Source organism: Antechinus flavipes, chromosome 1 (genome assembly GCF_016432865.1).
Source record: "Antechinus flavipes isolate AdamAnt ecotype Samford, QLD, Australia chromosome 1, AdamAnt_v2, whole genome shotgun sequence".
NCBI classification, from domain to species: Eukaryota; Metazoa; Chordata; class Mammalia; order Dasyuromorphia; family Dasyuridae; genus Antechinus; species Antechinus flavipes.
In genome coordinates this window covers 133727977-133755066 of record NC_067398.1, presented here as the reverse complement: position 1 = coordinate 133755066, position 27090 = coordinate 133727977, and positions in this window count along the sequence as shown.

Genomic DNA, 27090 nt, shown 5'->3' with positions numbered 1-27090 from the left:
TCTAATTTTTAGTGTGTTATTTTCTTTGTTAGCTTTTTTACTTCTTTTTGTATATGTCCAATTGAGTTGTTTTGCTCTATGGAATTTTTTTCCATTTCACTAATTTTATTTTTTTAGTGAGTCATTTTCTTTTTCCAATTCGCAAACTCTGTTTTTTACCTTTTCCAATTCACATTCAAATTTATCTTTTAGTGAGTTATGTGTCTTTCCCCATTTCTCTTCTAGCTCTCTTTTAAGGTTTTTAATAGTCTCTTCCAGGAGAGCCTTTTGTATTAGAGACCAACAATCATCTGGAGACTGCTATTAGTCTCTTCAGGGTTGAAAAACTGTTCTCTTTCTGTGTAGAAACTATCAATTGTTCTTTTGAATTTTTTACTCATTTTGTTAAAGCCTGTAAGGTCTGCCTTCAGAGTCAGGAGGTTACCAGCTTCCTCTGCAGAGCAGTGAAAGGTATATGGACGGGTAGCTGTCCTGCCAACCGGCTACAAAAAGCAGCGAGGTACTGGAGTGCTCTGGGAAAGAGTTCCCCACCCGAAAGTAACTCAGGCCTGCAGGGCTGGGTTGGGAAAGTGCCTTTCAAAGAACTTCAGCTGTGTGAGATGACTGCCCTGGGGCTAGACACTTAGCAGTGAGAGTTTCACTGCCCCAAGCCAAACCCTGCCCTGGGGCTATGGGTATTAGTAGCTGTGCAGTGAATGGATTTGCAGGGACCAGAAGTGTCTGCCCGGGAAGCACAGTCTGCTGGGGAAGTTCTATTGCCCCAGGCTAAGCCCCCCACTTTGCTGATTAGAGGCTGCCCAGGCTGTTCCCCCCCTGCTGTGCAGATTAGTAACTGCCCCTGCAAAAGCCCCGAACTGCCAGATGTGGCCACAGGGCTGCGGTAAAGTCTGCCTGAGTCACTTCCGGGTTTGAGGGGTTACAGCCAGATCTCATTAGGTTCTGGCGTTTTTTTAGAGGACCCTCTGTTTTAGGCTTTAACTTCTCTGCCAGTTTACTGCTTTGTAATCAAGGCAGAGCAGTTAGCCTATAGCAGAGTCGTCCCTATAACTTCTCTAGCCACAGAGATCACCCCCGCCCCTGGTCTGCTCAGGACGCTAGCCTCTCGCTGCCTGTGCTAGTCTATTCCTGGCCCCTCAGGACAAACCTTTCCTGGCGAGCTTCGGGATCGGCTGATAAATTGTAGTGCTTCTAATCTTCATGAATTTAAGCAGTGAAGAGTTATTTTTGAGGCTGGATTAAATAGTTGGTTATGAGGGTAATGAGAGGAGCTTAGAGAGTCGTGTGCCTGTTCTGTCATCTCCACATCACACTATTTCATACTGTTCTAAAAATAAATTTTATTAATAACTTTTGATTTTATATTACCTAAGCTTCCTCCTACTTGTCTGCCTTCCCCTCTTGAAAAAATCTATCATATAATGAATAATATTTTTTAAAGAAAAATAAAGAAAAAGAAGCAATAACAAAATGATCAATACATTGGAAAAATATTTAAAATTTATGCAGTGTTTCATTCTAGCACACTTTGAATCTGTGTGAAGCAATTAGGGAAAGTATCTTATTATATACCTTCTTTGAAACCATATTAGTACTTCATAGTTTCTCTACTACAGAGAGTACAACTTTATTGGGCTGGCCACAATGTTCAAATACCAAACATATGCTTTTTCCCCCAAAAAGACTATTTTATGGAGAACTTACATAGGGCAAGTTCTCACATAGTGATCAGAAACAGTAATACAGGACACTCTCACAATCTCTCAAGAACTTCTGAACTCATATTGCTCTAATCAGCCACAATCAGACATACTGTAACTTGCACAGACAGCCATGTCATTTTAGGCTTCTGAGCACAATGGATAACTACTACAACCACCAGACCCTCAGTTCTTTGTAATTTCATAATCATCAGTTTTTTATTTGTTTTTCAATATTTATTGTTTCTTATAGCATGGTGTTCAAATGGGAAAAAAAATGTATCAAGTTTTCCAGACAATGAGTTAATCTCCAAAGGATATAGATAACTAACCTACACACACACACACACACACACACACACACAAACATACATATATATACTCATATACTCATACATTTACACAGATGCATAGATATATTCTTCATATATATACATATATGTATTTATTTGAATATGTATAGGTATTCTTTTGAAAACTGTATTTATTGATCTGAAAAAAAAATTGCCACATACACACATTTAGCTATTTTTTTCTGATAATTGACTTCCCTTTATTGATCAAGATCTATCTCCTACACACAGTTCAGAAAATGTTATGATTTAATTCTTTTCTAATTTTTGTTTGGGCTGCTGTTTAATATTCAGTTTGTGCATTATTATCATGGGTTATATTATATTTAAGTAAAAGTTGAATTACTGAAACCTAAGAGGCTTGATTGAAAGCACTAAAAGATAGAAGAATATGAAATGTTTTAGAGATAGAATTCAGGGTGATAGTTGAATCAATAGAAATTAATGAGATTTCCAAGTAAAATAGCACAGAAATAGATAAATCTGAGACAGAGTTTTGGAGACATGTGTTATTGGCATAAATTGGATGAAGATCCAGCAAAAAATATTGAGAAGTGGTCAAAGAAGTATTCGGAGAAAGTGGAAGAGAATAGGGTCAGAAAAATTTAGAAGAGTATTGAGGAGAAAAACAAGTTATTGACAATGGCAAAGCCTTCAAAGAAGTTTAAAAAGGATGAAAATTGATCATATGCAATCAGATTTGGTAATTAATAGAACACTGATAAATTTGGAGAGAGTAGCTTTATGTTGATGATGAGGGCAGAAGTCAAGCTGTAGAGAGTTAAGAATAAAAGAGAAAAGAAGTAAAGGCTTCTTATTGTAGTTGGCTTTTTCAAGTTTAGTCACAAATTAAAGAAGAGAGATAAGATGTTAACTAATGAGTGGATGGATCAGTGTTGGGGTTTTGAACAATGAGGAAGCAACCAGTAGATAGGTAGAGATTGAAGATTAATGAAAGAGTGAGGATGATAGAGTAATCTACCAGAAAAGATGAGATGTAATGAAATTAATTGTATAAAGAGAGATTGCCTTGACACAGAGAAAGGTTACTTCTACATGTAAGGTAGTGATAGAAGAGAAAATAGTAGTAGAAGGTATCTGAATCATGCCAAATGAAAAGGAGGGAAGATGGATGTTCTTGGCAAATGACCACAATTTTTTTTCAGTGAAATAATGAGCAAAGTTTCTTAGCTGAGAGACTAGTGTAAGGAGGAACCAGGAGAATAATTTAAGTTTAAAATTATGAGGTATAGATGATATTAAGCTCACTAACAAAAACTGTTTTTTAAGTTCCAGGCTCAATTCATTGATCTTCTCTTTCTCTATTTTATTCAAGTAAGCCTCTAAGGATATAAAATTTCCCCTTATTACTGCTTTGGCTGCATCCCTCAAATTTTGGTATGATGTCTCCTTGTTGTCATTATCTTGAGTGAAATTATTAATTGTGTCTATAATTTGCTGTTTCACCCAATCATTCTTTAAGATGAGATTATTTAGTTTCCAATTACTTTTTTGATCTATTTACCCCTAACTTTTTGTTGAATGTTTTTTTTTTATTGCATTGTGATCTGAAAAAGAAACATTTACTATTTCTACCTTCCTGCATTTAATTTTGAGGTCTTTATGTCCTAATATATGGTCAATTTTTTTAATAGGTTCCATGAACTGCTGAGAAGAAAGTATACTCCTTTCTGTCACCATTCAGTTTTCTCCAAAGATCTATCATACCTAATTTTTCTAATGTTCTATTTACTTCTTTAATTTCTTTCTTATTTGTTTTGTGATTTGATTTCTAATTCTGAGAGTGCAAGATTGAGATCTTCCACTATTATAGTTTTGCTGTCTATTTCTTCTTGCAACTCTCATAAATTCTCCTTTAGGAAGTTCAATGCTATACCACTTGGTGCATATATGTTTAATATTGACATTGTTTCATTGCCTATAGTACCATTTAGCAAGATATAGTTTCCTTCCTTATCTTTTTGAAATAGGTCAATTTTTGCTTTTGCTTGATCTGAGATAAGGATGGCTATCTCTGCTTTTTTTGACTTCACCTGAAGCATAATATATTCTGCTCCAGCCTTTTACCTTTACTTTGTATGTATCTCCCTGTTTTAAATGTGTTTCCTGTAAACAACATATTGTAGGGTTCTGACTTTTGATCCAGTCTGCTATCCACTTCTGCTTTATGGGAGAATTCTTCCTATTTACATTTACTGTTAAAATGACTAATTCTGTATTTCCTGCCATCCTAATATCCCCAGATTATGCTTTTCTTTTTCTTGCCCTCCTTCCCCCCTTCCCTTGTATTAAACTTATTGGTACCCCCTGCAGCATACAGCTCTCCTTTAGAATCGCTCCCTCCCCCCTTTGAGTCCCTTCCCCTTTCTTGTACCCTTCCCTTATTACTTTTTTTCGTTTTCCCTTTTCCTCTCCCACTTTTTAATGAGGTGAGAGAAGATTCTCTGTAAAACAAATGGTAATTATTTCCTATCTGAGCGAACTCTGATGAGAGTAGGATTCACACAATGTTCCTCCCCCTCTCTAAATTCCTTCAGATATGGTAGATTTCCTTTGCCTCATTGTCGCATGTAGTTTCCCTCTTTTTATCTCCCCTTTTCCTTTTTTCTGACACTATTCCCTTTCCATTTCTACTTCCCTTTTTTATGTTATATCAGTAAAATCAAATTATACATGTGGTTTTCATGTATATCCACAACAGAAATACAGTTCTCAAGAGTTCCTTTTACCTTTTTCTACTTCTCTTGAGTCCTGTGGTTGGAGATCAAATTTTTTTGTTTAAGTCTGGTTTTTTCCTTAGAAAAAGATGGAATACCTCTGTCCTTAAATTTCCATCTTCTTCCATGGGAAAAAAAAAATGCTCAGCTTAGCTGGGTAGTTTATTCTTGGCTGCATTCCAAGTTCTTTTGCCTTTCAGAATATCTGATTCCAGGCCCTTTTGTCCTTTAATGTTGAGGCAGCCAGATCTTGTGTGACCCTTATTGTGGCACCTAGGTATTTGAATTGTTTTTCCCTGGCTGCTTGTAATATTTTTTCTTTAGTATGAAAATTCTGAAATTTGGCCACAATATTCCTCGGAGTCTTTATTTTAGGGTCTTTTTCAGAAGGTGTTCGATGAATTCTTTCAACACCTATTTTCCCTTCCAGTTCTATTACTTCTGGGCAGTTCTCTTTGCTGATTTCCTATAAAATACCATCTAGGCTCTTTTTTTCATCATAATTTTTGGGTAGTCCAATGATCCTCAGGTTATTTCTCCTAGATCTATTTTCCAGGTCTGTTGTTTTTCCAAGTAAGTATTTGACATTTTTTCCAATCTTTCATTTTGTTGATTTTGCTTGACTGATTCTTGATGTCTCAATGAATCAGTCATTTCTATTTTTTCAGTTCTGATTTTTATTATTTTCTTCATTAGTTTTTTTTTCTTTTTACTTCTTTTTATATATGTTCAATTGAGTTTTTAAATGAGTTGTTTTGCTCTATGGAGTTTTTTTTTTTTTTTTTCCATTTCACTATTTTTTTTTTTTTTAGTGAGTTATTTTCTTTTTCCAATTCACAAATTCTCTGTCCCTACACTTCTTGGGAATTTTTTACCTTTTCCAATTCACATTTCAGGAAGTTCCTGCTCTCTTACATAGCTTCTCTTTCCTTTCCCCATTTTTCTTCCAGTTATTATTTTTTAAAATAACTTTTTATTGACAGAACCCATGCCAGGGTAATTTTTTACAGCATTATCCCTTGCACTCACTTCTGTTCCGATTTTTCCCCTCCCTCCCTCACCCCTCCCCCAGATGGTAAGCAGTCCTTTACATGTTGAATAGGTTACAGTATATCCTAGATACAATATATGTGTGCAGAACCAGTTTTCTTGTTGCACAGGGAGAATTGGATTCAGAAGGTAGAAATAACCTGAGAAGAAAAATGAAAATGCAAGCAGTTTATATTCATTTCCCAGTGTTTTTTCTTTGGGTGTAGCTGCTTCTGTCCATCCTTGATCAATTGAAACTGAATTAGCTCTCTTTATCGAAGAGATCCACTTCCATCAGAATACATCCTCAAACAGTATCGTTGTTGAGGTATATAATGATCTCCTAGTTCCAGTTCTCTTTTAAAGCTTTTAATAGTCTCTTTTAAGAGAGCCTTTTGTATTGGGAACCAACAATTGTCTGGAAACTGTCTGCTATTAGTCTCTGTAAGGTGAAAAACTGCTCTCTTTATGTATAGAAACTATCAATAATCCTTTTGATTTTTTTTTTTTACTCATTTTGTTAAAGCCTATAGGGTCTGCCTTCAGGGCCAGGAGGTTACCAGCTTCCTCTGCAGAGCAGTGAAAGGTGTATGGACGGATAGCTGTCCTACCAGCCATCTACAAAAAGCAGCAAGGCACTGGAGTGCTCTGGGAAAGAGTTCCCCACCCTGAAGTAATTCAGGCCTGCAGGACCGAGCTGGGAAAGTGCCCTGCAAAGAACCCAGGCTATGTGGGATAATGACTGCCCTAGGGCTAGAAGTGAGAATTTCACTACCCCAAGCCAAATCCCACCCTGGGGCTGTGGGTATTAGCAGCTGAGCAGTGAATGGCCCTTTTGAGGACCAGAATTGTCACTGCCCTTGGAAGCATAGTCCTGCTGGGGATGTTCTATTGCCCCAGGCTGAGCCCCACTCTGTACACATTAGATGCTTCCCAAGGCTGTGTTGTCCTTCCGTGCAGATTTATAACTGCCCCTGCAAAAGCCCAGAACTGCAGGATGTGGCTGCAGGGCTATGTTATTGGTCTGCCTGAGTCACTTCTGGGTTTCAGTGGTTTCAGCCAGATCTTGTTAGGTTCTGGCATTTTTTATAGGGCCCTCTGTTTTGGCTTTAATTTCTCTGCCAGTTTATTGCTTTGTAATCAAGGCAGAGCAGTTAGCCTATAGCAGAGTCATCTCTATAACTTCTCTAGCCTCAGAGATCACCCAGCCCCTGGTCTGCTCAGGATGCTAGAGCCTCTTCTTGCCTGCACTAGTCTGTTTCTGACCTTTCAGGACAAACCTTTCCTGGCGATCTTCCAGATTATCTTTGACTGGTAAATTGTAGTGCTTCTAATCTTCATGAATTTAGCAGTGAAGAGCTAATTTTGAGGCTGAATTTAATAGTTGGTTGAGGGGATGAGAGGAGCTTAGAAAGTCTAGTGTGCTTTCTCAGCCCTCTTGGCTCCACCCCTACACCTAGTATATCCATAATTAATCATATTAAATCAACTAAACTAAACTCCAAGTTAAAATATTTCCCCAAACTTTCAAGCCATCTGTGTCTATTTTGGATAGCAGAATGTCTTGCAACCCAGGATTTGAAAACAGCTTTCCTCTTTTTAACATAGGAATCTATATTGTGTTATATATTTCAATTGTTTATTTAACAGCATTAAGGATATTCCTAGTAGTTTTATATAAGAGGTATGACTCAGATAATAGGATTTTTTAAAAAATCAACATTCTACAAGATACACACCCAAATGACTGTCATTTCTTTCAAAACTAGTCCCTTGGGGAACTTAAATGAGTCTAAAAATCCTTAGCTCAAGATTTTGCTTTAATTCCACTTTGCCATTATTGCATTGCTCTGTCCAAATTCTTTTAAACATCCTCCTGAATGGCAAATCCCAACTCTTTCAGGGTAGAATTCACTTTTTGTAAAAAGCACCAAATCATTTAGAAGACAAAATTTGGTAAGTTGTGAGATCAAGCTGGGTAGATATTATGGCTTTTTTAAAAAAATAAAGAATAAGTGCTATGAGTAAGGAGTCTTTTCCCTTGTGTGCCTTTTAAATAGATTCTGAAGCAATTCACTAAGAATAATTTCAAAAACATTCTGGAAATGGAGAAAATTGTTAGAATAAGTTGACATTATCTTACAAAGACTTCTTTCAAGAGCATAGTATATATTTGGATGTGTCAGTTAATGTCAGATTATTTTAATTATGAATAGTTTTTTTTTTTCTTCCCTTGCATTCTACGTACCTAAATTTCCCTTTTTGTGCCTTCCAATTATTACTCCTAGTTCTTCTCTCTAGGACTTAGTGGGGGAAATGGCCATTCCTCAGGAAAATCTTATAAATATTTGAGGATAGCTATCATGGCCAAAACAAGTCATCTCTTCTTTAGATAGGACTTACTCAGTTTCCTAAGTTTTTTTTTTTTTTTTTTGAATCTCCTTTTAAATGGACAGCTTTGATTAAATTAAATTAAAAATATCTTACACAAACGAAACCAACAGAACCCATATTAAAAGGGAAGTAAAAAGCTGGGAAAAAACCATTATAGTCAGTGTTTCTCATAAAGGTCTCATTTCTAAAATATATCAAATTTATAAGAATACATGTCATTCCTCAAATGATAAATGATTAAAGGATATGAACAAAAAATTTTCAGATGACAGAATTAAAATAATCTATAGTTATATGAAAAACATGCTCTAAATCACTATTGATTAGTGAAATGCAACTTAAAACAACTCTGACGTAGCACTACACACCTCTTAGATTGGCTAAAATGACAGGAAAAGATGATAAAGTTTGAAGGGGATGAGGGAAAATTGGTAATGCATTGTTTGTGGAATTGTGAATGGACCCAACCATTCTAGAGAACAATTTAAAACTATTCCCAAAGGGTCCTAAAACTGTGCATATCATTTGACCCAGCAGTACCATTACTAAATCAGTATCCTAAGGAAATCATAAAGGAAGGAAAAGGACTCCCATGTGCAAAAATCTTTGTAGCAGCTCTCTTTGTGATTGCAAAGAACTAGAAAATGAGTAGATACCCATTAGTTGGGCAATGTCTGAACAATTTGTTGTATATGAAGATAAAGGAATATTTTTTTTTTAATAAAAAGTGATAAACAAGCAGATTTTAGAAATTCTTGGAAAGAGTTACATAAACTGATGCTGAGCAAAACAAGCAGAACTAGGGATACATTGTACACAATAATAGCAAGAATGTACAAGGATCAACTCTGAAAGACTTGGTTCTTCTCAGTGGTTCAGTGATCCCAAGCAATCCCAATAGACTTTGGATGGAAACTGCCATCTACATCCAGAAAAAAGAATTATGGAAACTGAATGTAAATCAACATATGCTATGTTCATTTCTTTTTGCTAGTTTTTTTTTTTTTTATCTCTCCTATGTTTTTTTTTTTCCCTTTTGTTCTGATTTTTCTCTTCTAACATGATTCATAAAACAATGTGTATTAAAAATGAATAAATTATACAAAGTTTTTTTTTTTCATTTCATTCCATTAGTGGTCTATACTTAAAACAGTGAAGGTACAAATGTTAATATCACAGGTTAAGTTTAAAAGTATCAACTGTATATATCCCTCTCCCATTGAAAATCAGTTGTTCAGTATTTACCAGAATGCCTGTAACTCCAGGATCATCAATTTCTTTCCTTAAGTTTCTTGGTCCAAATTTAACATTATATATTAATTGTTATGAAGAGGAACTATCATAGCAAGACTATTATTACCATACGCTTCCTTATTCAACCCTTTCTTGAAGAAACCTAGGATAGCATTAAATTCCTCAAGTTTGACTTCAACAATGATCAACAATAAACTTTTAGTCCATTAAAACACCTGAGAAATAACATGGATGTCTCAGTGATTAGAGCACTAGGAATGGAGTCATGAGGACCTCAGTTCAAATCTGGCTTCATAGACTTTCTAACTGTGTGGCCTTTAAAAAAAATTATTTTACTTCTCTTCACTTTGAAGGTTACTGGTTGGCACAGTGATATAGTCACTTAAACCCCTTTTGCTTTGGTGACACGCTTAGAGTACTAGATCTGGAATATGAAAAAGCTAAATTCAAATTTGACTCAGACACTCACTTGCTATATAACCATGAGCAGTTAACTTCTCTTCACAGTAATTCACTGAAAAAGGAAATGGCCATCTACCCTAGTACATTTGCTAAGAAAACCTATACAAGACGAAAGAGTCAAATGTGATTAGACAACAAAACACCCAAATTTTTTTTTGTTTTTATTTTCCAGAGGAGCCACTGTTTGACCATGCTTGCTCCATTTTGTTTCCATAAAATTTATTTTTAACTCAAGTATAAGACATAATTTTAATCCTAGTATCTATTACCTTCTCAGATTTTTAAAATTATTTTATTAGATTAGATATATTTTTATTAAGGCTCCAACATCTTTATAGTGAGTTACAGTTTAAGAATGTAAACAAATACACACAAAAAAGACATGTCCTATGCTCTTTGCCCTCCAAAATCAAATTGTTAAGTATCAGTTGAATGTTAGTTTTTCCATATTCCTAAACTCTTACACTTTCTGTTTGGTCATCCCTGGATCTTTTTGCTGTTGTCTGCATTTGCCACTTTTAATTGTTGCCTTTAAAAAAGACAAATCCTAATATCCTTTGGCTTTCTTGTTCCTTTTTCTTCTTTCTAGTCTTCTCTTCTTGTTTCTATTGTCTTCTGCAGTTTTTTTTGCACATTTGTCTTTCAATGGGGGAGGTAGCTATTCAGCAGTGAGGACTCCTTTCCTTCTCTTCAGGGAACTAGCCCATCATAGAACTTTATGTAGGATTTGGTAGCTCTTCAGTTCTTATCAGCTTTATCTGTTGGAATCTGAGGGACATTTTTGCTTTCAAACAGGTTGTTTTCCTTCCTGCCTTCCCAGTGTTGTTTTCAGAATGTAAGTGTCTCTCACATGCTTAGGTTTTATCATATGTTTTAATTCTTTTGAAAAGACCATGATTATAAAAGGGATAATTTTATCTTTTTCATGTAAGGAGCCTCAAACCTGTGAGCTTTTTCTTCTCAAAACACAGCCAGGTGATAAAAGTTCAGATCTTTTATTATCCCAATATAGCCCGGTTAGCTTAGAGGCCTATCTCTCTGCTTGGTTCCAAGAGCTCTCTCCAAATATCTTTAAATCCAAAGGTCTGGTCCTTCAGCCTCTGCCTCTGCTTTTCTTCAACCTCCAGCCAGCTCCAACTCTTCATGTCATTCCGGTGAAATCTCGACTTGTAGCGTCTTCCTCTCTCTAGCACTCTCCGACTGGCCCATTGGCCTATTTATGCTCCTTCCAGAGAGAGGGATTATGGGTAGTTCTACTTAGTACCTTGTTTCAGGTTCTGCCCAAAACATCTTCTTGTAAGATTAGATCAACTCTAATTACTTAGCAGTTAGTAAGGATTCCAACATCTCCCCCTTTCTTTTGTTTTAAAACATAGGGGGTTTCTGAGGGGGTACACATAAATCCATCAATATGGGCCAGAACTTTGTAACAGATATACATGGTATACATAAATCCATCAATATGGGAGGCATTATACATAATTTACATGAGTACATAGCAATATAACACAGGCTAGTAGTAATGTAACAACATGAATCAACCTAAAAATTTACACATGTCCATAAGTCCTAGAAACAGTCCAATAGGATTCCGTTGTCCATTAGTTCATGTGCCAGGAATCCAATAGTTCCTGTAAGCCCTGAAGTACTGCAAAAGTCTCATCAACAATTTTTCATCTCAGGGAATCCAGTGATTCTTGCTGGTTTTTCAGGAACTGAAAGCTAAAGATTTTAAAGTTCTTTTGACAGTCTCATTGTTAGCCTTTTCCACCTGTGAAAATATAAGCAGATCCTCTTCCCCAAGCAGTTAACCTATCTAATTCTCTTCTATTTACCACTTTTGGGATTTCTCCTCATCATCTGGTAATTACATTGGAGTTGTTTGCATTGGATATTGTCTTGTTGTCTTAAAAGGCCTGTATTCTTCCCAACTGTAATCCTGATTGCTTTTCTGTTGGTTGATGACATCAGAGTTCTGAATTTCTAAAGTCTCTCTGGGTGTAACCTCAGCTGCTATCATGCCCCACCTGTCCTTTGATTGATACTTTAGAGCTGGGCCCTGCCTCTCATTCCTCTGGGTCAATATACATTTAGAGGCCCAGTGAAAGCCTCGGTTACATTTTGGACATGGGGTTTTGGGTTTTCTCTCACCCTGTCTTCTCACTCTATCTCCATATCTACAATGAGCTCTCAAATGTCCAATTTTTCCGCAGTGAAAACATCGACGAGTTTCTCTAGAATTCCTCTGCCAAGAAGGACCTTGTCTTTCCATGTTCATCATAGTCTGGGCATAATAAGCATTTGTGCCCACTGTGGCACAGCATCTAATGATTTCCTCTAAAGGAGCATCTTTGTCTAGCCCCCATATAATTCTCTTGCAAACCTCATTGGCATTTTCCTTAGCCAAATGTCTAGTCATTATTTCTGTGGCTGCATTATTTCCAATGGTTCTTATTACAGCTGTTTGTAAACGTCCCACAAAATCTGCAAAAGGTTCATTGGGACCTTGCTCTATTTTTGTGAAAGCATTATTTCCATCTTTCTGTCCAGGGAGAGAATTCCAAGCTTTTATGGCAGCCTTAGAAATTTGCTCATAGACTGTTATGGGATAATAAATCTGTTCTGAACTCTCTGCATACTGACCTTCACCAGCTAGTTGGTCAAAAGTGATTTGTACAACAGCTCCTTTTTGCCTATTGCGTTGGGCTTGAATCCTACATAATTCATGAAACTCCGAAAGCCACAATAAATTTTGTCCCGGTTCTAGACAAGTTTTCGTTATGGATTTCCAGTCATTCGGGGTTAGGATTTCATTAGACAAATTATCCAGTAACATCTTCACATAAGATGATGTAGCCCCATAAAGAGTGCAACCCTTTTTCAAATCTTTAATTTTTCCCAAATTAAAAGGAGTGTATTTCCTCTCTTTTTGACCTGAGGAGTTGAGCTCTTCAATCACAGGATATGCATTTATAAAATCAGATATATCTTCTCCTTCATTTTTTGCTTTAATTAATGCTTTTTCTAATCTTGTCAAATTCTGCTTTACAGGAGAAGCTGACTGTGTTTCTGTCTCTCTCCCTCCCCCTTGTTCCACCCATGAAGGGTTAATTGCGGAGGGAGGGTCATGAGATGTGGAATCACCTAATTCCTCCTGCTGTGAAGTATCATACTCAGAATTGTAATTAACTCCATTCTCGTCAGATTCGTCCTCCTTTTCACCTAGTAAAGTTGGCATTTCTTCCTCCTGTACTTTCCTTTTCATCATTCTATCACTTAAATAACTTCTTATAGCCAATTGTATTACATTATATGTATTAATTATTGAGTTAGGCCCATTTTTATCATAGAATTGACAAAGATCCTCTCCAACCAATTTCCATTCACTTAAATCTAATTCCTTATCAAGAGAGAAACAAGGACATATATCCTTTACAGTTTGTAAAAGTTCAGTGATTTGCTGTAAACTTATAATTAAACCTTGGATTTCCATAACATTAATAATGCTCTCTAAACATTTTCCTTGAACAGAAACAGGCTGTTTTCTAAATATCTGTCCCATCTTAGCTGAAATTCTACTTTAACTCTTCTAACAAAATTTCTTTGTTGCACTCACCCTAATTTCTGGGTTGAAGTCTTTTCCACTGGATCAGGATCAGAGGCTTTTCCACTTGAATGAGGATCGGAGCTTTTCCACTGAAATCCACTGAGGGGTCTGTTTGTCCCACGTTCAGGGCGCCAAAATGTTGTGAGCTTTTTCTTCTCAAAACACAGCCAGGTGATAAAAGTTCAGATCTTTTATTATCCCAATATAGCCCGGTTAGCTTAGAGGCCTATCTCTCTGCTTGGTTCCAAGAGCTCTCTCCAAATATCTTTAAATCCAAAGGTCTGGTCCTTCAGCCTCTGCCTCTGCTTTTCTTCAACCTCTAGCCAGCTCCAACTCTTCATGTCATTCCGGTGAAATCTCGACTTGTAGCGTCTTCCTCTCTCTAGCACTCTCCGACTGGCCCATTGGCCTATTTATGTTCCTTCCAGAGAGAGGGATTATGGGTAGTTCTACTTAGTACCTTGTTTCAGGTTCTGCCCAAAACATCTTCTTGTAAGATTAGATCAACTCTAATTACTTAGCAGTTAGTAAGGATTCCAACAGTCATTCCTTAGAAAATTATTGAATTCACAGGAAAGTTGCATTGATGTAGAAACTGCCAAACTTAGAAATTAGAATAAATGGATTATCTATAGCATTTGTCTCTCTTTCCAAATAATTTCTTTTCAATTGATAGATTTGTTTCATATAGGGGGAAAAACATTACTAGCTAAATGAGTGGAAGGTAAAATACATATAATATTTTAATTCAATTTCCTACCTCTACATTAAATAAATATTTATTATACCAGCAAAGCTGCTTACTAACACATACCATAAAACCATATATGCCTTTCTAATTGTTTTTTTTTCTTTTTTCTTTTTTTTTTTTTTTTAATTTTTTATTTAATAATTACATTATATTGACACTCATTTCTGTTCCGATTTTTTTTTCCCCTCCCTCCCTCCACCCCCTCCCCTAGATGGCAAGCAGTCCTTTATATGTTGGATATGTTGCAGTATATCCTAGATACAATATATGTTTACAGAACCGAACAGTTCTCTTGTTGCGTAGGGAGAATTGGATTCAGAAGGTATAAATAATCCGGGAAGAACAACAAAATTGCAGATAGTTCACATTCGTTTCCCAGTGTTCTTTCTTTGGGTGTAGCTGCTTTTGTCCGTCATTTATCAATTGAAACTCAGGTCTCTTTGTCAAAGAAATCCACTTCCATCAAAATATGTCCTCATACAATATCGTTGTCGAAGTGTATAATGATCTCCTGGTTCTGCTCATTTCACTTAGCATCAGTTCATGTAGGTCTCTCCAAGCCTCTCTGTATTCATCCTGCTGGTCATTTCTTACAGAACAATAATATTCCATAACATTTATATACCACAATTTACCCAGCCATTCTCCAATTGATGGGCATCCATTCATTTTCCAGTTTCTAGCCACTACAAACAGGGCTGCTACAAACATTTTGGCACATACAGGTCCCTTTCCCTTCTTTAGTATTTCTTTGGGATATAAGCCCAATAGAAACACTGCTGGATCAAAGGATATGCACATTTTGATAATTTTTTGGGCATAATTCCAGATTGCTCTCCAGAATGGTTGGATTCGTTCACAACTCCACCAACAATGCATTAGTGTCCCAGTTTTCCCGCATCCCCTCCAACATTCATCATTATTTTTTCCTGTCATCTTAGCCAATCAGACAGGCGTGTAGTGGTATCTCAGAGTTGTCTTAATTTGCATTTCTCTGATCAATAATGATTTGGAACACTCTTTCATATGAGTGATAATAGTTTCAATCTCATCCTCTGAAAATTGTCTGTTCATATCCTTTGACCATTTATCAATTGGAGAATGGCTTGATTTCTTATAAATTTGAGTCAGTTCTCTATATATTTTGGAAATGAGGCCTTTATCAGAACCTTTAACTGTGAAAATGTTTTCCCAGTTTGTTGCTTCCCTTCTAATCTTGTTTGCATTAGTTTTATTTGTACAAAGGCTTTTTAATTTGATGTAATCGAAATTTTCTATCCTGTGATCAGTAATGGTCTCTAGTTCATCTTTGGTCACAAATTTCTTTCTCCTCCACAAGTCTGAGAGATAAACTATTCTATGTTCCTCTAATTTATTTATAATCTCGTTCTTTATGCCTAGGTCATAGACCCATTTTGATCTTATCTTGGTATATGGTGTTAAGTGTGGGTCCATGCCTAATTTCTGCCATACTAATTTCCAATTATCCCAGCAGTTTTTATCAAATAATGAATTCTTTTCCCAGAAGTTAGGGGCTTTGGGTTTGTCAAACACTAGATTGCTATAATTGACTATTCTGTCTTGTGAGCCTAGCCTTTTCCACTCATCCACTAATCTATTTCTTAGCCAATACCAAATGGTTTTGGTGACTGCTGCTTTATAATATAATTTTAGATCAGGTACAGCTAGGCCACCTTCATTTGATTTTTTTTTTCATTAATTCCCTTGAGATTCTCGACTTTTTATTGTTCCATATGAATTTTGTTGTTATTTTTTCTAGATCAATAAAATATTTTCTTGGAAGTCTGATTGGTATAGCACTAAATAAATAGATTAGTTTAGGGAGTATTGTCATCTTTATTATGTTCGCTCGGCCGATCCAAGAGCACTTAATATTTTTCCAATTATTTAAGTCTGACTTTATTTGTGTGGAGACTTTTTTATAATTTTGCTCATATAATTCCTGACTTTCCTTTGGTAGATAGATTCCCAAATATTTTATGGTATCAACAGTTATTCTGAATGGAATTTCTCTTTGTATCTCTTGCTGTTGGGTTTTGTTGGTGATGTATAAAAATGCTGAGGATTTATGGGGATTTATTTTGTAGCCAGCTACTTTGCTAAAATTATGAATTATTTCCAATAGCTTTTTGGTAGAATCTCTGGGGTTCTCTAGGTATACCATCATATCATCTGCAAAGAGTGATAGTTTGGTTTCCTCATTGCCTACTCTAATTCCTTTTATATCTTTCTCGACTCTTATTGCCGAGGCTAGTGTTTCTAATACGATATTAAATAATAATGGTGATAGTGGGCAGCCTTGCTTCACTCCAGATCTTACTGGAAAGGTTCCAGTTTTTCCCCATTGCATATGATGCTTACTGATGGTTTTAAATATATGCTCCTGACTATTTTAAGGAAAAGTCCATTTATTCCTATGCTCTCAAGTGTTTTTATTAGGAATGGATGTTGGATTTTATCAAATGCTTTTTCTGCATCTATTGAGATGATCATGTGGTTTTTGTTTGTTTGGTTATTGATATAGTCAATTATGCTAATAGTTTTCCTAATATTGAACCAGCCCTGCATTCCTGGTATAAATCCTACTTGGTCATAGTGTATTATCCTGGTGACAATTTTCTGTAACCTTTTTGCTAATATTTTATTTAAGATTTTAGCATCAATATTCATTAGGGAGATTGGTCTATAATTTTCTTTCTCTGTTTTCAGCCTACCTGGTTTAGGTATCAGTACCATATCTGTGTCATAAAAGGAGTTTGGTAGGACTCCTTCAATCCCTATTTTTTCAAATAGTTTATATAACATTGGAGTTAATTGTTCTTTAAATGTTTGGTAGAATTCACATGTAAATCCATCTGGTCCTGGGGATTTTTTCTTAGGGAGTTGATTGATAGTTTGTTCTATTTCTTTTTCTGAGATGGGACTGTTTAGGATATTTACTTCTTCCTCTGTTAGTTTGGGCAAGCTGTATTTTTGGAGGTATTTTTCTATTTCATTTAAGTTGTCGAATTTATTGGCATAAAGTTGGGCAAAGTAACTCCTAATTATTGCTCTAATTTCCTCTTCGTTAGTGGTGAGTTCTCCCTTTTCATTTTTAAGACTAACAATTTGATTTTCCTCTTTCCTTTTTTTAATCAGATTTACTAAGGGTTTGTCTATTTTGTTGGTTTTTTCATAGAACCAACTCTTAGTTTTATTAATCAATTCAATAGTTTTTTTACTTTCAATTTTATTGATCTCACCTTTTACTTTTAGAATTTCAAGTTTATTGTTTGATTGGGGGTTTTTAATTTGTTCCTTTTCTAGCATTTTTAATTGCAAACCCAATTCATTGACCTTCTCTTTCTCTATTTTGTACAAATAGGTCTCTAGAGATATGAAATTTCCCCTTATTACCGCTTTGGCTGCATCCCATACATTTTGGTATGATGTCTCATTATTATCGTTTTCTTGGGTGAAGTTATTAATTATGTCTATGATTTGCTGTTTTACCCAATCATTCTTTAGTATGAGATTATTTAGTTTCCAATTATTTTTTGGTCTACTTCCCCCTGCTTTTTTGTTGAATGTAATTTTCATTGCATCGTGGTCTGAAAAGGATGCATTTACTATTTCTGCCTTACTACATTTGAGTTTGAGGTTTTTATGTCCTAATATATGGTCAATTTTTGTATAGGTTCCATGAACTGCTGAAAAGAAAGTGTATTCCTTTCTGTCTCCATTACATTTTCTCCAGAGATCTATCATATCTAGCTTTTCTAGTATTCTGTTTACCTCTTTGACTTCTTTCTTATTTATTTTGTGGTTTGATTTATCTAATTCTGAGAGTGCAAGGTTAAGATCTCCCACTATTATAGTTTTACTGTCTATTTCTTCTTGCAGCTCTCTTAGTTTCTCTTTTAAGAATTTAGATGCTACCCCACTTGGTGCATATATGTTTAATATAGATAGTGCTTCATTATCCATGCTACCCTTTAGCAAGATATAGTGTCCTTCCTTATCTCTTTTAATTAGGTCAATTTTTGCTTTAGCTTGATCTGAGATCAGGATGGCTACCCCTGCTTTTTTGACTTCACCTGAAGCATAGTAGATTTTGCTCCAACCTTTTACCTTTAACCTGCATGTATCTCCCCGCTTCAGGTGTGTTTCCTGTAAACAACATATTGTAGGATTCTGGCTTTTAATCCATTCTGCTAACTGCTTCCTCTTTATGGGGGAGTTTACCCCGTTCACGTTTATGGTTAGAATGACCAATTCTGTATTACTTGCCATCTTGTTAACCCCGGTTTATGCTTTCCTCCCTTCTTTCCCCTTTCCCCCCCTTCCAAGTATTAAGCTTGTGAGCACCCCTTGCTTCTCACAGCCCTCCCTTTTTAGTGTCCCTCCCCCTGCCTTAGAGTTCCTCCCCCTATCTTACCCCTTTCCCTCCCAGTTCCCGTATTCCCTTCCGCTTAGCTTATTCCTTCCCTTTCCACTTTTCCCTTCTCACTTTTCAATGAGATGGGAGAAGTTTCACCATAGATTGAATATGTCTTAAGATTTTTCACTTAAAGCCAATTCTGAAGGCAGTAAGATACCCACTATATTCATCCCCCTCCATTCTTTCTCTCAGATATAATAGGTTTCCTATGCCTCTTCATGAGATGTACTACCCCCACTTTACCCTTTTTCTGGTACAATGTCCTTTCCACATCAATTTCTAGAACAAGGTATACATGTATTCTTTATACATCTATATAGTCAAAATATAGTTCCCAAGATTAATCTTTACCTTTTTAGATTTCTCTTGAGTTCTATATTTGTAGATCAAACTTTTTGTTAAGTTCTGGTTTTTTCATCAGAAATAGATGAAATTCGCTTACTTCGTTGAATGTCCATCTTCTTCCCTGGAAAAAGATGCTCATTCTCGCTGGGTAAGTTATTTTTGGTTGCATACCAAGTTCCTTAGCCTTTCGGAATATCATATTCCAGGCCCTTCGATCTTTTAATGTGGATGCTGCCAGATCTGGGTGATCCTTATTGTGGCTCCTTGATACTTGAATTGGGTTTTTCTAGCCGCTTGCAATATTTTTTCTTTCATCTGAGGGTTCTGGCATTTGGCCACTATATTCCTTGGTGTTTTGATTTTAGGATCCCTTTCAGTGGGTGATCGATGAATCCTTTCAATGTTTATTTTTTCCTCTGTTCCTATGACTTCTGGGCAGTTCTCTTTGATAATTTCCTGGAAGACAGTGTCCAGGCTCTTTTTTTCATCATGTTTTTCTGGGAGTCCAATGATTCTCAGATTGTCTCTCCTGGATCTGTTTTCCAGGTCTGTTGTCTTCCCCAGAAGGTATTTCACATTTTTCTCCATTGTTTGATTTTTTTGGATTTGCTTGACTGATTCTTCTTGTCTCCTCGAGTCATTCAATTCCACTTGTTCAATTCTGATTTTCAGTGAAGTATTCTCTTCACTCACTTTTTTAAAATCTTTTTCTAATTGTCCAATTGAGTTCTTTTGTTCTGTGGAATTTTTTTCCATTTCGCCAATTTTGTTTTTTAGAGAGCTGTTTTCTGTTTCCAGTTCACTAATCCTATTTTTCAAGGATTTTACTTCTTTATCCACTCTCTCTTTAACTTTCTCCAGGCTCTTTTGCCAAGCCTCCCTCTCCTTTTCCCAAGCCTCACTCTGCTTTCCCCATTTTTCTTCTAGCTCCCTTGTGAGAGCCTTTTTAATCACTTCTATGAGGTTCATCTGTGCTGAGGAACAGACGATCTCCTCCTTTGGGGAATCACCTGGGGACTGCCTGTTTTTAGTCTCCTCAGGATTTAGAGTCTGCTCTCTATCTGTATAGAAGCTGTCAAGGGTTAAAGTCCTCTTCAGCTTCTTGCTCATTCTGTCTATTAATCAGAGACAAACTACCAAAGAAAAACAGAAAAAACTGGAGTCTTTCTTTGAGGGGGGGGCTGGGTGTGTTATCGAGCTTCCTCTACAGACTGCAGGGGGCAGCAGTGAGGCACTAGCAGGACTGTGCTGCGCCTGCGCTCTGAGATCCCAAAGCGTGCTGAGTCACTGAGGGGGGGGAAGGGGGGGGCGGCCAGGTCCTGAGAGACTCCAGCTGTTTGGGGTTGTATTCTTCAGCCCCGGTGTTTTTAGCTTCTCTGCTGGGCTGTTGACTTGCTGCAGGTTCCAAACCTGTAGCGAAGCTCTCCCCGCAGAGACGGCTACGATCACTCCCCACCCCCTCTCAGCTCTGCTCCCGTGCTCTCCGTGCCGCTGCCCTCAGCCTGCGCCCGATCTAAAACCGCCCCAGCCCTCCAGTAAAGACAGACCTTTCTTGGCGGATCTCAAGGATGGCTTCTCTTGGTAACTATTTGTGGGTTTTTTTCAGTCAAGCATTGATTCAGAGGCTTGTAATGAAGTGGATAGTGAGAGAAAGCGCGGAGCTTATGCAACTGTGAGCCTCCTCTCCGCCATCTTAACCGGAAGTCCCCTTTCTAATTGTTTAATGAATGCCTTAACTAAATTGTTAACCATGAGACCAGAAATCTGTTGTTCCACCAAGTTAGATTATTACAGTTCCTAGAAACATAATCTAAATCTAAAACATTTACTTAATAAATATTTTTTCACCTCCACTATTAGCATTTTGAAAATCCCCAGGAACTAACTGCATAGTTGCTCTATTTGACTTCAACTCACAAACATCATTACCCCCTTCCATCAATAAACTCATCAACAGTAAAATCACCATCATGAAAATTGCTTCAGATTTGATATTCAAACATTTTCTCAACACTATCAATTGCCTTTCCCCATTTAAATAAAGAATATTGTGAAAGTATCTCCCTAATTTACGGAGGGCTCAGAATTTCCAGCCAATTCTTCATTTCCTATCAGCAACTCTGATTGGCTTCCACTCCAAAATATCATTTTTCCATGCTAAGTGTTCTCTAATAATAGTCCTTCCTAGTTTTCAGCTTCTTTTAAATTATCATCTCTCATTCGATTGAAAGCTCTTTGAGGAAGGAACTGTCTTTTTTTCTTCATTTGTATCCCCAAGTCTTATCATAGTATATCATATAATAGGATTTTTAAAATGTTTATTGGTTATTGGCTAACTACATAGATTTATTCTTTTTGTTTGTTTGTTTGTTTCAGTGGGTCTTGATTCTAATACTGACGTGACTTAAGAAAAAAAATCCTTACTTTTGTAGAATATTTTTGAATTTGACACTATATTTTCATCAAATTAACAAAAACATTCCTATTTTTTTTTGTGGGGGAAAAAAAAGATGTTCCATTTTATAGCAGTCACTTTTTCTCAGCAACAAATAATAACAAATAAGCACTTCAATTTCAACATTTAGATTTTTATTATATTATAGTTATGTTTCATTAAATACATCTATATAATGTGAATATTCTATAAGTGCATATTAATTCAATTTTCATATTTGTAAGTTTAAAAACAATTTAATGAGAATTAAATAATGACCCAGATGATTAGTATATAATCCAAGTGACTTTTTCTCACTCAAGTTTCAATTTCAGGCTGCCACTCCTTAGGTTTATCAATTCTGGGAGTGTAATATAATCCATTCCCTTAGTCTTTGTTTCTTTTGTTGTTCAATGCCCTGAGCAGGAAATTCATGGAGTGTTATACAAGTCAAACTTCTCTCAAGATTAATCATTTTGGTCTATCAGACTCAGGATGAATTTGGTGGGGTAAGGTGGGAGGGGTGATAAGACTATAAATACAAGGGCAGGAAAAACAATTCCTTTCATGATGCAATTAAGAAGCACCCTCCCACAAAGCAGACAGGTGTCTCTGGTGCTCTTGAGAAATGGTCCTTTTTCTGGTAGTATGATAGAAATGGAACAACTCACTTTATTAGCACTGAAAGGTTAATAGGAATTATACTTAAATGGCAGCTGGATTTTGACTGGTCAAATGGATCCTGATAAGTACAGCTCTCCAAGCAACTGCCTCTCTTCCCCTTTCTAATCCCAGAGCTTTCCTTCTAGATAATAATGTTATCTAAGAAATTGTATAGCTATATAAGTTACTCACATGTTATAAATGATGTGGAAAAAGCCTGCATATATTTTAAATTTAAGGTACAATTCAAAAACCAACATTTCTGGGATAAGACCTATGTCTGAATCCTACCTATGTTGCTTACTACAATTGTTACTATGACCAAGTCATTTGTGCCAACTTAATTCATCTGTGAAATGGAAGGAGGTTAAACAGGATAGCCTCTGAGTTTCACTTTAGGTCCATATCTGTGACCCTACATACATATAGATAGATAGATCTACATGTAGATCTATCTATTTATGTTTATTTATATATCTATATCCAAATGAAAAACAAACATTTTCATTCCTTCCTTTTAAAAGGTACTTTTCAATTTTGTACCATTTTCACTATTAAAAAATGGGAAAGAACACTTAAAATATCCTATCATTGAGAAATATAATCAAATCATAGGTTCGTACTACTAGAATTAAAAGATACCTAACAAGAAATCTTGCTCATCTTCTGCATTTCATAAGCCTGGGACCAGAGAATATAAATGATATGATGAAGGTAAACAAGTGTAGTAAGTATCAGAAGTAAGATTTTATTTCAAAACTCATGATTAAACTAAACTCGTCATAATGATTGTAATTCAAAGTAGTGGGATCACCATCAACTCTCATTTTAAAGAAAAGGAATCTGAGGCCTATAATTTTAAGTTTCTTGCCCAAGGTGCTAAGGGAACTGGTCACAGAATGCAAGAACCTAGGTCTTCTGACTCCCAAACAGCTAGTATGCTAGGCTGGTTTTTAATTTAGGTCTTCCTAATTCCAGGCCCAGCACTCTCTCCAAAATCTATATTAATAAGAGAACTATCAACACTAGTAAAATTATAATTATTTTGAAGTACTGAAGTGTTTCTTCCTTTGAAACCCTGAGGACTTTTCATTAAGTTTCATTAAGAAATGGAAATGTGGAGCACCTAGTTGGTCCAGTAGATAAAACATCACCCCTGAAGTCAGGAGGACTTGAGTTCAAATCTGGCTTCAGATACTTAACACTTCCTAGCTGTGTGACCCTGGGCAAGTCATTTAACCCCAATTGCCGCAGCAACAACAACAACAACAAAAATGGAAATGTTCAAAAGGAGAAGATAATGTCATTAAGTAATGATTGAATGTAGAAATTGATATTCAACATTCAACATCAAGAAAACAATTCATGATTTAATATGCTTGATCTTCCACATTTTTAATTCATGACATATTTCAGATACAGTTATCAAGAGTTTGGGAGCAGAGGTAAAAACATAGCTATTAATAATATTTTTTGGGACATAAACAGCAGAATTCTAGAATATTATCAATGGTTTTGTGTGTGTATGGGTGTATTCTGGGTAATCAAGAAGAAGATAGTTCCATATAAAATTATAAAGAAGCAAAGAATTATTTATGAAGAGGCAGCTAGGTGGTGCAAGTGGATAGAATACAGTCAAAAAGATATGAGTTCAACTACAGCCCCTCTTGTGAGCTCTGTGTCCCTAGGTAAGTCACTGAAATTTTGTTTGCTTCAGTTTCCTTATATGTGTGAGAGAGATAATAATAAGATCTTACTTTGTATAAATAAAATGCGATAATATTTGTAAAATGCTTTTCAAACTTTAAAGTAATATATAAAAGAGAGCTAGCTTACAGTACTGTTATTAACAATAGCTAACATTTATATAGCAGGTTAAACTTTCGAAAATACGTCAAGTGTTTATTTTGATTCTTGTAATAACCAATGGGAGATAAATGTTGTTTTTGTGTTTTATTGTTGTTATTTTTGTTGTTGATTTTATTGGTGCTATTATTAGCTAAGGCTGAATTTTCAGCAAAGTTGAGAGAACTCCACATGAGATAAATTATGCTCCATACCACTACAAAGGAAAATAACAATTTTATGATGTTTGAGTGGGGCATGTTTTAGGACCATAATAGACCAAGATCATTGCTCATCCATTCCTTTGGTGGGTTTTTGTTTTTTGAAGCATTCACCTTAAATGACTTGGCGAGATCACAAAGCTAATAAGTGAAGGAAGTTGACTTTAAACTCATGTCCTGCTGACTCCAAGGTCTGTTGCTCTATTCACTGTGCCACTTTGATGTCTTTAATAGTCTTTCTCATCAATTATCATTGCTAAAACATATTAGTGATCTAAAAATTGTTATGGAATGACAACTTCTTGTTTCTTGCATTTCATTCATAAAGACCCATTCCTATTATCCCAACTTTTTGCAATACTGGTTCTTTAAAGTTATTCATCTAGATATATTTTTGGTGACAGTTTAACTTAAATACCAGCTTCAAGTTAGGCCTTTAAGACTTCTTATTGATAGGCAAAGGATATGCGACATAATGGATAGAAAGTGAGTCTTCTCACCAATGTGACCCGAGTTCAAGTCATGACTCTAGATAAGCCATTTAACCTCTTAGTGTCCCCAGAAAACTCTCTTAGATTTTAAATTACAGAGCAGTTATGATTTGCTTAGGTTGAGTGAGTTTTTTTTTTCCACTTTGTTTCCATCACCAATAATATCTTGTGTCTAAACCAAAAGAAAGAAAAGAAAAGAAAAGAAAAGAAAAGAAAAATGAAGGTTAAAAAGAAAGTGAAAATTCCAATATCTATTCACTGAAAATAATTCCAAGTAAAAGAAAAGTAAATACTTCAGGTAGAACACAGGTCTGGACACTTGGTGAGAAATAGCTAAGTGTGGGATTTTCCCGACAGCAATAACTACTTGAATAAGATGCTTTTATGAGGGCTTTTGATCTTCACATAGAACCCCAAACAATGTTTTTCCCATTGACTTATTTTCTCCCATGTGGTTCCAATTCAATTAAGTTCATGCCTTATTCCTAAATACCTTTTGTTTCAACAAAGAAAGGTCATTCTATATGTTCTTCATATTTTTCATGAGATAAGTCACATAAAAGTGTCTAAACAGATATAAGTATACTGGAGAGACAGTTTCATAAAATTCTTCCCACCAGCTATCTCTTGTAGGTCATTTATAATGATAAAATATTGAAATCCTATTATTTGTATTAACTGCTATCAATAGAATCCTATAGTTACTCAAAATGAATCAATACATCATTATAAAATGTCTCTTTAAAATGATTTAAACTATTTGAAAATATTTTTAACAGCAAATACCTGACCACTATGTTATAGAGTCTAAGCAGGAACAGCTTTGTTGGTGCTTGGCTATATGTTTATAGCTATTTAATATTTTTAAAAGTTCCTTTTTTTGAAAAACTGCATTTAGCAAATTCCTCCCTCTTATCACCTTTGCAATTTTTCAATAGAATTAAAATTAAGTGAAATAATTATAAAAGAAAGAACTTGTTCTCCAAAATGGTCAGTAATATATATGTCATCAGAAATTTATCCTTCTTCGAACTACAAAAACTGAAGTTCTTTGGAATTGTGGAATGAACAATTCACCTACTAAGAAATGACTTTTTTAAAAAGACAAATAATACTAGACATATTTTAACCACCATTTCTAAACTTTCCTTCTAGAATGATCTTTATATATTATACACATATTAAAGCTTTATCCAGTTTGAGTGGCTAAAATTAAATGTAAGTGACATGTATTTACCATTAAAACTATTCTAATTAATTTTGATCCATTTCTGATAGCTTTTATTAAAATGAAGAATTGATTGATTTGATATAAACATTGAATTTTATTTATATCAGTTAATAAAAATTAATGCATTCTCATTAAACCATTGCTCAGATGAAGTACAAAAACTAAAGAACTAGATTTTTGTTTCATTCAAAGATACTAAAAGAGTTCGATGTGCATTTAAAAAAAAATCTTTGGTGTTGACTACATGTGCTTGTGAAACCCACAAGGCTAAAAAGTCCTTTGTTTTAAAATAGAGCAGCTTGCTTACAGGCAAAATCAGTCCTCTCTTGCCCTATTATTGACCTCGACTTTGACCTGGCTGGACCACCCTCACTAGAATGGAAAGTAATAAAGTCTTCAGGCTGGCTCAGACCTGAGTTTGAGCTAACCAGAGACAATCAATCATGTAAAATTAAGTGTAGTGGTTTTGTGATGTGGACATTTACTGGGAACAGAGCTGAGATCACCAAATGCCATTCATTTCGGTTTTCAGTAGTGTCTCAAAGGAGGATCAAGAGTATTTTAACTCATATTTCAGAATCCATTTTCCAGATTCAGAGGAGAGAGATATGATCTTCAAGACAAAAATCCCCTTTAAAATGGATATTATAAATAATAATGATAGGCTTACTGTAAACTAGAAGTTTTAAGAAACACTTTAAGAGACATGTCCTTTCATAACTTGGCCCAAACTGTGGTTTGACTTGACTCATTAACACTTCAAGCTTGTCAAGGAACAAGTCATATCATTGTGACATCCTTACTTTGCCAAAATGTTTTACCTCTGAAAATTAATATGCATATGATTTTTCAACAGTTGAAATAAGAATCAAGCTGAGAAAAGAAATAATGTTTTTAATATTTCCAAAAAAGTTCTCCTTTCCCTCCCTTCCCCCAATTCCCATATATACATCATTCCCAAAGTCTTTTAGAGCTTTTGAAGATCAAGATTTTTGTTTCAGTCTGTTCTAAATAACCTTGTCTCCTAAAATCAAGCCCTACCCTGACCTTTCCCTTTTTAACCTAGCCTCTAAAATACCACACCAGGTTTGTTTTTCTTCCACAGAGGAAAAAAAAGCTTTCCAGATTAAACAA